The sequence below is a fragment of the Strongylocentrotus purpuratus genome, unplaced genomic scaffold (assembly GCF_000002235.5).
Source record: "Strongylocentrotus purpuratus isolate Spur 01 unplaced genomic scaffold, Spur_5.0 spur5_scaffold_15, whole genome shotgun sequence".
NCBI classification, from domain to species: Eukaryota; Metazoa; Echinodermata; class Echinoidea; order Camarodonta; family Strongylocentrotidae; genus Strongylocentrotus; species Strongylocentrotus purpuratus.
In genome coordinates this window covers 26,636,733-26,650,126 of record NW_022145600.1, presented here as the reverse complement: position 1 = coordinate 26,650,126, position 13,394 = coordinate 26,636,733, and the positions used below count along the sequence as shown (strand labels likewise).

General features: G+C 34.5%; 1 long non-coding RNA gene across 1 annotated transcript; it reads right to left on the bottom strand.

Annotated features, from left to right (window-relative positions):
* Positions 1-5,065: 5,065 nt before the first annotated feature.
* Positions 5,066-10,889, bottom strand: LOC115924118. Its single transcript, XR_004064199.1, has 3 exons — positions 10,776-10,889; positions 7,005-7,181; positions 5,066-5,385 (listed from the first exon to the last, which is right to left on the bottom strand). It is a non-coding gene; the product is annotated as an uncharacterized LOC115924118 (long non-coding RNA).
* Positions 10,890-13,394: the final 2,505 nt, after the last annotated feature.

The following is a 13,394-nucleotide window of genomic DNA, read 5'->3' as shown; positions in this document are numbered from 1 at the left end:
CCCTTACTTTTCTTAAAATTTGCCTTTTTAATTGACAGTAGGTGAGATAATTTAGTTTTGCAGATAGATATTTAGGAAATTGTCGCACATCATTATTAATAATGAGTAATAGCAATCTATCTTTATCTAAAACTGCATGCGTATTTATGATTTCATTCATACACCTGCATGGCTGCCGTAATTTGTACTTTTCCATTTTTTCTTTTTGTCGCCATGAACAGGAGAGGATTAAAACTTGTCTATTTAATTCATTTGAAAATTAATTCATTTGAAAGATTGTTTCATGCCTATATGTGGTGCATGGTGTCAAATCTGCAAATAATTCAACGTAATTATTTTCCATTTGTTCAATCATCATTGTTCATTCTTGTTTTAGAATTTGGTCGTCGTCTTCTTTGTTACCTTTTCTTTAGCCAATATCAAAATGTTTTCATGAATCTTTTACCAAAACTATCTCATTGAAACTAAAGATAAACCTATATCTATAATTTTGACCCCAAACCTATCCATAACTCTTATAACATAACTTTTATACGCTAACACCCTAAACTTAGCCACGAATCGCCAATTTTGCTCTAACCCCCACCAATTCCATAGCTTATTCATAGGCCCCGACCCTAAACCAGACGGTATAAACCAAATTATGAATAAAATAATCATAACCCTGTTCAAACTTTAACTAACCACTATACAGTAACACCTATACAAGTAACCATACCACTATAACAGTTTATATATATTTATTAATATGATTTTTATATGACTTTTAATAGCAAACAAAAACAAGTGATTTGTTTTTCTTCTATTTTTTAAAATATAATCTGTTCGTATTCTTTTTCTAAATTAGGGCTTGTTTGGATTTCTCGCCTTCCAACCTATTTGTATATTTATGTGTATGTTTTATTTAACTCAGTATGTAAATCATGTTAATATATAATGTATGTTTCTTTGTAAAATTGTGATTGCTTTTTATATGCACGGTCATGCCGAAGAACAGCCATTGGATGAAGTATGTCACCGTACTAAAATGAAATAAACAAACAAACAAACCCCAATCTTTGAACAACAGACATACCCACTAATATGCTTGAAGTGGACGTATAGGAGGAGGGGCGTTTTATTTAGAAAACCACGTAAACCCACTATTGGGACATCACTGCAGAATAATCAACCATCCATAATTATGAATTGGGTCGTTGTCAGGAATAGGGTTAGGGGTAGGAATACGGTTAGGAATATGATTAGGGTTATGACCAGGGAGGGGGTTATAGGACTAGGGTTAGGGCTAGGGTTAGGGTTTGGACTAGGGTTAGATTTAGGACTAGGGTTGGGTGAGAGTTAGAGTTAGGACCAGGATTTGGGTTAGGGTAAGGACAAGGGTTGTGGTTACAATCGGGGTTACAACTAGGCTTACTTTCAACCAATCAGCTCTTTTTGGATGACCAATAAATCCAGCTTTCCAAAAGTGGAACAATAGGCGAACAATAATAGATGAAGATTGACCTCTTTATCCAATCTATTTCACACTAAATGCAACTTTTTATGAAATATGCTTTCAGTTTACATTTGACACATGCAGTGGCGGATCCAGGGTGGAAGCCAGGGGGGGGGGGGGGGGGCGGCACCGTCCCTCACCCCTGAAAAAAAAGGAAAAAACACAATGTGTAACCACAATTTTACCTTAACCATAATTTAACGCCCCCCCCCCCCACACTAATTTCTCACGAATTGGACCCCCATCCTCTCCGGCGGCTGCATCCGCTCCTGGACAAAGATATATGTATTGCCCCCTTAACACATATCCAACACACATCATCATCCCCCCCCCCCCACCTCCCCTCTCCGGCGTAGAAGAGAGACTTGATCAAATATTGAAAAGAAAAAGAAAAGGACAAGAATAAACAGAGGAAAAAGGGGAAGGGAATGTGAAAAGAAGATGCTACGACACCCTACCGCCCGCTCCAATTCGCTCCAGTGCACTCAAACTCACGCTCTTGCTATGCTACATCACTGAAAGCCCTCATTACAACATACAGTGCCTCAAACTCACTTATACACACAGTAAGGGAAACAAACGTGCAAACTAAACACGTCTAAACAATAAAATAAAGCACAAATTAAACAGACTTTGTTTGGGCAATCCATGATTATATCCTACAAAATCTGAGAACAAATTGGGTTGTATGACACATGCTCATACCAAAATTGCTCAACAATAGTTTTCTACACTAACTGAAATCCTAACTTCAACCCTGGACCCATACCATTTCTAACCCTAAATTTTAACTAAATAAAAATCAAACCTGAACCCTAACCCAAAATTTTTCATTAAAAAAAAGCCTAGAGCAAATGTCAAATCACTGCAAACTGACCATCGTGCTCCTGAAATCATATTAACTACATGGCAATCTTTCTTCATTAGGCTATTATATTTCAGCATAACCTACATATAATAAACTGATTGCATACTTTGAATGATATATATATTGCAGTATTATCCTAAAATAAAAATAGAATTTCTCATCAAAATAATACATTTAACAATATAATACACAGGTCATATATATATATATATATATATATATATGTATATATATATATATATATATATATATATATATATATATAGCCTAATACAGAAGCTATACTGTAAACATCTTTAAAACTTTACATGCAATCATTGTTACACATTTAAACTTTAAAAGGCATAACTGCAGTCAGGTATTATCCCAAAGTATGGATGGGGCATCACCTGAAACATAGCACATCAGGTAATAAGGCCAGGCAAAGTAAATAATAAGTAGGAAGTGGGCGCTTGATCACATTTGAATACAAACAACTTACCTAGATTTTAACTAGTGGGTTACCGAAAAAAAGGAAACCATCAAGGAATTTAGATGATGACCAAGGACTTATAATTGTCACCTCTCATATGTTTAGTACAGTACTAAACTTTTGGAGGGGATAACTTCGAGGAACTTGTACAATGGTGATCATCTTGCTATCTCTCAACGCAATATTAGAGAAAGCGAAAAAACTGGTTGGGCAAGGGTTTACCAAATTGTGCATGAGCTATAAGATACTTCATGTTTGTATAAGGGATCTTATTTGGTTATTGTGTACATGCAAATGTAACAGAAATAGTATGGTTGAATGCTCAATCCTTCAACTGAGAGAAACTAAATGAGCAAATACATGTACTGGATATAGCATAATTATATGAAAGTTAACCATATAATCATATGTATTTACATGTATATGTACATACGATGAGATGGTTTCATGTTGCAATGCCCAAGGTTATTTGTTAACACTTTGTATATCTATGATTAGTGATATTGTATTCAGACTGATGAAAGAGAACCTTTTAAGCACACCATAACCTGTAAAACACTACATAAGAACATAAGGATGACACCATGTATACTTCTATCATGTTCAAACCACAGCTAGTTAAGGTATATGGTTGAAACTATACTGCATTATACTGCTATACTATCCTCAATGATATACACACAAGCATCACAAAGAGGTGGCAGAAAAATATATTAAATCAAGAATTAAATAAGGTTGCTTCCAAAATCAAAGAGGGTGATTGTCCTCTAAAAAATGTTAAATTTGGAAATTGTATTGCTTTATTAAGGCTTATTTTGTTCATTCAATTACCGGTAATGGGAAAATCTACACAAAACAACGAAAAGAAAGTAAACAGCAATGAACAATGAAATATAGGTTTGCTAGCATTGCCAAAAGATATTACACATAGAGTATTGATTAGAAGGAGTCAATGATAGGATTCCCTTAGTTACCAAGTTGTTGATAATACTAAAAAAGTTGAACACATTCCCCAGAATTTGGATTTGCATGTAATGGGAAAATACCTCAAAATCACTCTATATGATTTTAGGATATTTATGGTTGAAGAAAAAAACTTGGTTAAAGTGTATCAGGTTATGCACACACATGCATGTACATGAATATACTACCCTTAAAAGACACACCTGTTAGGACAATGTTAATTGAATATGAGCATGAGCCAACATCTCCAACTAGCAACTTTCATTGCCAATTGCTAATTTTAAGGATGCATACATGTAGCTACATAATTGCTTTAACTCAAATGAGCTGAATATTATGCATCCATCTGCACTCTATATAGCACTGGCTTTTGTAAAATCTGTAGTTTTTACTAGTTTTACACACAACATTAAAGTTATACTTAAAACTTTGTGTAGCTACAATACCATACAATATTTAAAGGGATCCGGTAACTTTGTCTCAGATTCTGAAACAAAATTCTGGATTTAGCTCATGCTGCAATGATAATTATAGACCTTTAGGTCAGTCAGGAACCCCAGGACTTTTACAAGCCGATCGCCTGTCTGATTATCAAGATATTTATGATTGGAATTACAAATTTTGAAAACCGTTTGCTAAACTGTTTTCATAACACTACAATCTATTGGGGGAAAAGAGTATGGTAAAACCGATCACTCAAAGATTTTTAATTCTTTGAGGCACTTCTTGATCATTTTGAAGCGCAATTTTTTTAGGACTTCAATTTAACACCATATCACAGACACTGATAGCACGTAGGGCCGTGTATCTCAGATTTAACATTGTTAAACGATCCCTTTATTAGAACAAGCACATGATTCCAACAAGAGGGAAATTGGTTTGCAGTAGCAGTTACAAAAATTGCCCCCAAAACTGTAGTAAAAAATGAGAAGTAGAAGATATGCAATATTAAGTACATCCACTTAAATATATAGCAAAGTGCCTCATTATTACCCACTGGCTTTGGCCAAGCCGTATCAAGACAACCACCCCCCAGGAAAATAACCACCCGGATCCACCCTGATAAGAAGTTGGTTTTTATAAAGACAGATTTTAAAACTTTTATTTTGGGGTATCCTTGGGGGTCATTGTCCTCAGGGGGGGGGGGGGTATTGTCCTTGGGGGTAATTTTCTGAGGGGGTGATTGTCCCGCTGGTAATTGTCACTCCTGATATAACTATGTCATTATGATAGGAAAGAAAAAAATATTTATTAGAGTTCATATTTCTTTTGCAGGGTACTTGACGTTTTTCTGTAAATCGGCATCTTTGTTGTAATGTGGGCTTCTTCACAAGGAAAGTGTCTGTTCTGCTAGATACTCCATCGTTTGGTTCAATTCCCCTTGTAACTTCTGAATTAAATTTCTGCAGACCTTCTCATTTCATGTTTGTTTACACATGGTTGTCTTTCTCTAGACCCTCCTACAGGTGTACTTGGTCATCATCATTTCAGAAAAACCAAGAGCCATGCCGTTAGCCTCTGCCAGGTCCCTCTCAGTGCATGTGTCAAGCAGCATCACCTTGTACTTGATGGGATCCCATATGGAATCTGTTGGTTTGAGAAAAAAGAACAGAGTTTTCATTTGATTTCTGGTCTCAAGATCAGTATGAACAATGACAACAGTTATGTTTCTTTGTGTAGGATTCATTAAAATGTCTATAAAATATCTAACAGATAAAATGTGAAAATCATTCTTTGTTTCAATTATCTTTATCTAGGAAGGGTGTTTCCAACACATGTTTCAAACTAGCAGAATACATCTAAACCATGCTATGGTTATGCAATTCACTTTTAAATGTTATATATTCCTTGTAATTGTTTTTACAAAGAGATGTTTGGAAAGGTATATTAAACATTTTTGTAAGGCTGTCCAAAATTTACACTGCAGTTTGAATAAACTGAAAAAGCACAAGAATTGGTTACTACATGAGTGACATTTTATGGTTATTTCTTAAGTAACCCTTTACCTGTTAATGCATAACATCAAAAGACAACAATATGAACAAGGAACAAAATAATTCGCAACACTAAACGATGTTTTATATTCAGTATGTTACATTACCATATTTAAAAAAAATACATATTACTACAAAATGTAATAGAATAATAGGGCGATTCAAGACAGTTGCGAAATTTGCAACTGATATTTGCAATTGATTGCAACTCAACTTTGTTGCCACGCCCACTAGTCTCCTAAATTTCCTAGGATTTTGTTAGGATTAAAGTTTTAAGAAATAAATAAAATTAACTAGATCTAGCTTTTATTCTTCCCTCTATCTCTCTCTCTCTCTTACTATTAGGGCATTGCTAGAAAGTTCAGTTGCGATCAATTGCAAATTCGCAATTATGCGCAAGACTTATGCTAAGTATGTGCACAATTTATTCCAAACTTATCTTGGATATCATATTACAGTAGGTGTACAATGGATCTCTTACAATACTGATAGCATACTATTTTACTACCAACAAGTAACCAATTTTTTAAAAGTTTGCAAATGAACTGGGTCACAGAAATCTTTAGATTTTGAACATACAGTAATACGTTGATTGTAGTTTTTTTTTGAATAAATAGACTTGGGCACTGATTTAATTAAAGTATTGATTATTCATCTAACAAAAAAACAAAATTTAGTAACAAAGATAGTACACATAGCTATCTCTTTATGGAATCTGCTTTGCTTTCAAAAATTACATGCCAATTGAGAAAATATAATGTAGCTATCAAAAAGGCTTTTTAAAAAAGAGGATGCATGGTAAAATAATGGCCATCTCCCATCACTCTAATTATATAAAATCATATGTCTTTGTTAACTGCCTCCTTAAAAAATCATTTCATTCCCCTGTTATGACTAACTGTATTCAGACTATTGAGAAACAATAATACAAAACAGGTAAATGTAATAGCTCATTGCAAAGTAAACATGTATAAGTTTAAAACAAATTAAAAATGGTCATGAGCATACTAGTACATTATGTTCCGGAGGCATACATTTTTAAGTAGGTATTCATTGAAGAGCTAGAGTACATGCAGCAGGTAATAGACCATCAATAAAAAATAAAATGGTTAAGATGATGGGGCAGGAGTCTGAAATACCCTCATCTTTTCTAAAGTCCAACGTTTCCTAGTAATTAAAATCTATCTACATATACATGTACATACTACATACCTCATAGATTGGCTGCTAGTGGTATACTGGATCATCTTGATCTACCACGTTGTCAAAGGATAATCAAAGCCTCTTGTCCCAGTCAGTGGAGTACACATGTATGCAGTTCTTTCTTCATCTTGACAGTCACCTTGTGCCGCCTCTGCCTTAATAGTGACCAAGTATCTGCCTGCTCCTCTGGAAATGAATATGTGTTTTGAGAATAATCAAAATATATCAAATATTTAACATATCATACACAATACAGGATCACAAGAAGTACATATTCGTATAATATTTCAGTACAGATGTGTAATTTATTGATCAATATGTCTACATGCTACACCAACTATCGAAAATTACTTTGACAAAGCTAAAGAAATTCATGTCACGTATGCAAATTATGATATTAACATCTTCCAATAAACTTTTGCTAAAAGCATCTCAAAGATGCGATACATTGTACGAGCAACAGTGTGTATATATATGCATCAGTGATAATAACCCTGAATTATGTTGCTCTATGATCTTGGTAACAAACTTTTTCAAATTCAAAAAAGCGATAAAGCAAAATTGAAATTCATGACTGATAACAGGTATACATGTATCATTCGTTAGTTTGTTCATGCATTTATTTATTTAATTTTTCATAAAGATACAATCTAATCAAATCAACATATAAATGTATCCAGGGGCGGATCCAGCCAGCAGCAGGGGAGGGGGCCAAAGAGGGGGCCCAATTCATGAGAGAATATTTAGCGGCGAAAAAGCCAGCCAGTGAATAAGCGGTGGAGGGGGGGGGGGGGGGGAAGAGGAGCAATAATTGTTTTTCTTCTTTTTGGCTCCCGAAAATTGGAAAATCGCGCCGGTCAATAATTGATGATTTCAATAAAAAGATATTCAAAATCATCTGAATGAGTTTAATGCCATCTCTATACAGTAATGTTAGGTGAATCTGAATTTAACATACATGTAGCAACACCACCACCCCTTCAAAACATACATTTGGATTGGATAAAAGTATAACCTTGTTTATTGAATAATTTGTGACTCCATGTTTCAGAGGAAGCTAGAGAATGAAAATTCAAGAGTATCAATATATCCATCATTCACATTACCGGTAGATGGTCTACTGAGGTTCCTTGAGTTAGTGTATAAAACTTCATATGTCCTAATTTGGAATTTACATGTAAATCATCTGAATAATATTCACATTTGTGACTTACTATTTACAAGCTTCATTACAAGATTAATGTTCTTGAAATATTAAATTGATCATTACCTTGATAAGCCCAATGTCACATAATATTTTTAGTGGGAAATACATTTGAGAAACATTATGAAAATACTGGAGAAATGCATGTGCAGGTACTAGAATTTATGTTATCCTTGTTCATATTAGTATTTATTTAAAAAAAAAAGTATAATAACTAAAAGAGGTGCAATATGCAGATGACAGTCACTTCTATATTTTTCAGAGAAGAATCATCTGTGAAATATATTTTGGAAGAATTAGGCAGATTTGGAAGCATTGCTGGCCCAGTGCTCAATAAAGATAAAACAATTTTGAAATGGGTGGGCCCTACTCAGCATAAATGAAACTTTCAAGCGTTTGGCCTTCTTTGGAAAGATGGCTGTATCAAATACTTAGGAGTTTATATAGACACAGACCTAGATTTAGTGGTGAAATTAAGTTGGGAAATGAAATTAGAAAAGATACAGAGAATAGTAGACAATTGGCGGAAGAGAAAACTTACAATTATAGAAAGAGTTCTCATAATTAAGACATTGCTTATTAGTCAAATAGTTCATCTGATTATGTTTTGCTCAGTACCAAATTTATATTGTAAAAAAAAATAGAAAAGATTAAATACAATTTTGGAAGGAATTCAAAAGTTGACAAAGTGAAAAGAAAAATGATAGTTAGAGATTATACTGATGATGGAATAAGAATGATTGATTTTAACAAGTTAATACATAGTTTCAGGTTGAAATAGGCTTGGAAGAATAGTTGATGACACAGAAAGTTATTGGAAAGACTTTGCAATGTTATATTTCCAACCATTAGGAGGTCTCAACGATTTACTTTTGAATTGTACTGTCGAAACATGATAGAAAAAATATTTTGTCGGCAAACTGCCAAGGTTTTATTTAGAAATTATGAAAGCCTGGTCATATATAAATGATATTGTGAAACAGGATTATATTCATTTGGATAATCAGATTTATGGTATAATAAATATAGGCCTATTACGCATGAAAAACAGCCAATCTTCTATAGAGAGTGGTACCTACATGTGAGTAACATAATCTTTGTAAAAGATATTTATATCGATGACAAAATTGATAACAACCATTGAAAATTAAAAATAAAAAGCAAAAGTGACAGCACTGTTTTTGTTTTTTTTTTATTTGAGAAATGCAATACCAAAAGTTTGCACTGATATTCTGATAACTTAAAAGAATCTATTTTGTTAGAAAATCCCACTATACAAATTGGTAAAAAGGAAAAACGAATGGAATTTGTGTCAAGTAGGGTATTTTATCATATTCTAGCAAGGGACAAACTTAATTGATCATTTAAAGTGGAAAAAGATCTTCCAAAGAAATTTGATGAATGTAAAGGAAACTAAATTGAAACAATTTGATTTTAAGACAATTTATAATTGATTCCTGTAAAAAGAATGTTATTTTATGGGAATTTAGTAATTCTGATGTAGATCTAATGTGAAACATGTAACTGTAGAGAAGATTTATTCCATGCTTTTTTGAACTGTGAAATGAACATGCCCTTCTTTGAAAAATTAATGGAAATGATAAAGCATGTCTATAAAGTAGATATTGATTTTTATATCGGTCTTTTGTAAACAAACAATTTGGAAAAAAATATTGATGATATTGTTAAAAAACTTTGAAAACAAATTAGTTTTCAATGGCGACCTGCCGTAGCAACAAACAGAGTAGACAAAAGATTTAACTATGTTTCGTTGACGATGTATTTTTCGTCTTCTTTGTGAATGGCAATCATACACAAACTGCATTGCACCTACATGTAGGCCTACAGTACATCCACTTACCCGTACAACACACTGTCACTACAGTCAGTCTCTTCATAGACTCTACTATTACTAGTATTAGAGGCAGTCAGTGCAGTGGACATATTAGTATTACTATTAGGGACTTTTAGATTTGCACGTCGACATAGTGGACTGCTCCGTGTAACATCCTTTTAAGGTACTTTTAAAAGGACGTCACACGTAGCAGTCCACTATTTCAACATGCAAAAGTCCATATTGTTTATAGCAGAACAACCAACAACGATATCACACTCTTCGGACACTCTGAACTTAGACTTAGACTTAGTGAAGCTTTTGGTCTATTAATCAGTCGAGCTCGAGCTACATGCAGTGCTAGGTGCACTCCCATTCATAAACTAGTACTACAACATTATTTTACAAGACAAAGAGGTTGTCAAGATGGGAATCCTGTACGAACTAAACAACGACTCGATTGGTATTTGCAGATTAGCATGATTAGTGAGCTAAGCTACGCCACGCCTGGCCTAGCCGCCCTGGCACGGCCGGAGCACCAGGCTATCTGGCCTCTGCTAGTATTCACTACTACTACTAGTACTAGTACTAGAGCCAGTGCTAGAGTAGAGGCTGTATATATATGTAGTTACATACTGCGGGCCGCGGGCAGAATCACATAGTTCCGAGGGCCAATTAATGATTAAAACGAAAATTATGCTTCTTGTTGGTAAATCAAAGGAAAAACAGAAACAAATCTTACCTTAAAACAGCGTAGACTAGAGATTTTTCACGGCTTATGAAGTTGTGCGTCACGGGTCGGTACTGAGTAACCAAGTCAGGTGATAACAACATTCTCTAGTCTAAACATACGCAGACGCTATTTGTGACATTTAGCTGATCAGGTGTACCAAAAGTGTAAAAAGTAAAGAGTAACTCCATCTTCAGTATTCAGTACTATATATATACATAAATATATATATATATCTATTCATATTTGTCAGGTAATATGCCAGGGCTGGAAAGTGAATTCCTGCTAGAAAACAAAACAAAAATTAATAATTTGTTATAGTTCTGTTCTCGATAAGGGACGTTTTGTCATCTACACATTTCTCGTTTACGTGTCGTCTTGCATGGGGGGGGGGGGGGGGGGGGCTGTAAGAATTTAAGGACAGGATATTAAACAGTATTTCGTATACCTTCCTAATAGAGTGACCACCCCTAAGCGATTCAAAAGAGGGAGGGTGGAGGGACCCCTATCCACATCCTCTATAGCCCGTTGGTCCCCTATGACCCCCTTTTTCTTATGTTAATTGAAAGCTGATTTGAGGCTATAAGAGTTAAATTATTAGAAATGAAATCGTTATTTGTTCCACCTTTCTTATGTAGTGATGAAAAAGGTTGGCAGATCGTTTCTATGGTGTGGGGGGGGGGGGCGGAGCAAACCCTAGCCCAATTTTTCTATATACTTCAGCTGCTGTTTTTAGTATATAGGCCTACAAAGATTTTAGTGATGATAAAATCATGTATTTATATTCAAACAATATATATTATAATAGGTATTGCCGGTGCTAGAAAGTGAATTTCTGTCCGAAAACTAACACACCTTTTCAGAAAGCATACCTATAGATCAAAAGACTATTTTCAGTTAGTCTTTGATTTGAGAACAGAATCTCAATAGGGGCATTTTAATATTCACATTTCCCCTGTTTTGGGATCGGGAGGGGGTAGGGGATGTTAGAGTTGAATTACTAGAAATGATATCGTTATTTGTTCCGCCCTTCTCATGGAGTGATGAAACATGTGGGCAGATCGTTTCTATGGTGGTGGGGGGGGGGGGGGGCAAACCCTGGATGATTTGTTTCTATATATTTCAGCTGCTGCTTTTAGTATATTACTCTGGTGTTGATTATGTTATATAATATATATTTGATAGGTATAGTGACAGTGCAAGAAAGTAGATTCCTGCCAGAAAACTAAACAAAATGTTTCAGAAGGCTTAAGATGCCTAAATCAAAAGACTAATTTTAGTTAGTCTTTGATTTGAGAACAGAATCTCAATAGGGGCATTTTAATATTCACATATCCCCTGTTCTGGGGTCGGGAGGGGGTACGGGATGTTAGAGTTGAATTACTAGAAATGAAATCGTTATTTGTTCCACCATTCTTATGGAGTGATGAAACATGTGGGCAGATCGTTTCTATGGTGGGGGGGGGGGGGCAAACCCTGGATGATTTGTTTCTATATATTTAAGCTGCTGCTTTTAGTATATTATACATATACTCTGGTGCTGATTATGTTATATATATATATATATATATATATAATATATTTGACATGTATAATGCCAGTGCAAGAAAGTAAATTCCTGCCAGAAAACTAAACAAAATTTTTCAGAAGGCATAATATGCCTAAATCAAAACCTAAATCAAAAGACTAATTTCAGTTAGTCTTTGATTTGAGAACAGAATCTCAATAAAGGACTTTTAAATAATCTACATTTTCCCCGTTTTGGAGTCGGATTGGGAGAGGGTGGGGGCTGTTAGAGTTGAATTACTAGAAATGAAATCGTTATTTCTTCCACCCTTCTAATGAAGTGATGAAACATGTGGGCAGATCGTTTCTATGGTGGGGGGGGGGGGGGGGGGGAGTAAATCCTAGATAATTTTTTTTAAATATATATTTCAGCTGCTGCTTTTAGTAGATGGTGTTGATTAGGTTATATATATATATATATATATATATATTTATTTATTTATTTGACAGGTATAGTGACAGTGCAAGAAAGTAAATTCCTGCCAGAAAACTAAACAAAATGTTTCAGAAGGCTTAAGATGCCTAAATCAAAAGACTAATTTCAGTTAGTCTTTGATTTGAGAACAAAATTTCAATAGGGGCATTTTAATATTCACATATCCCCTGTTCTGGGGTCGGGAGGGGGTACGGGATGTTAGAGTTGAATTACTAGAAATGAAATCGTTATTTGTTCCACCCTTCTTATGGAGTGATGAAACATGTGGGCAGATCGTTTCTATGGTGGGGGGGGGGGCAAACCCTGGATGATTTGTTTCTATATATTTAAGCTGCTGCTTTTAGTAGATGGTGTTGATTAGGTTATATATATATATATATATATTTATTTATTTATTTGACAGGTATAGTGACAGTGCAAGAAAGTAAATTCCTGCCAGAAAACTAAACAAAATGTTTCAGAAGGCTTAAGATGCCTAAATCAAAAGACTAATTTCAGTTAGTCTTTGATTTGAGAACAAAATTTCAATAGGGGCATTTTAATATTCACATTTCCCCTGTTTTGGGGTCGGGAGGGGGTAGGGGATGTTAGAGTTGAATTATAGAAATGAAATCGTATTTCGTTCCACC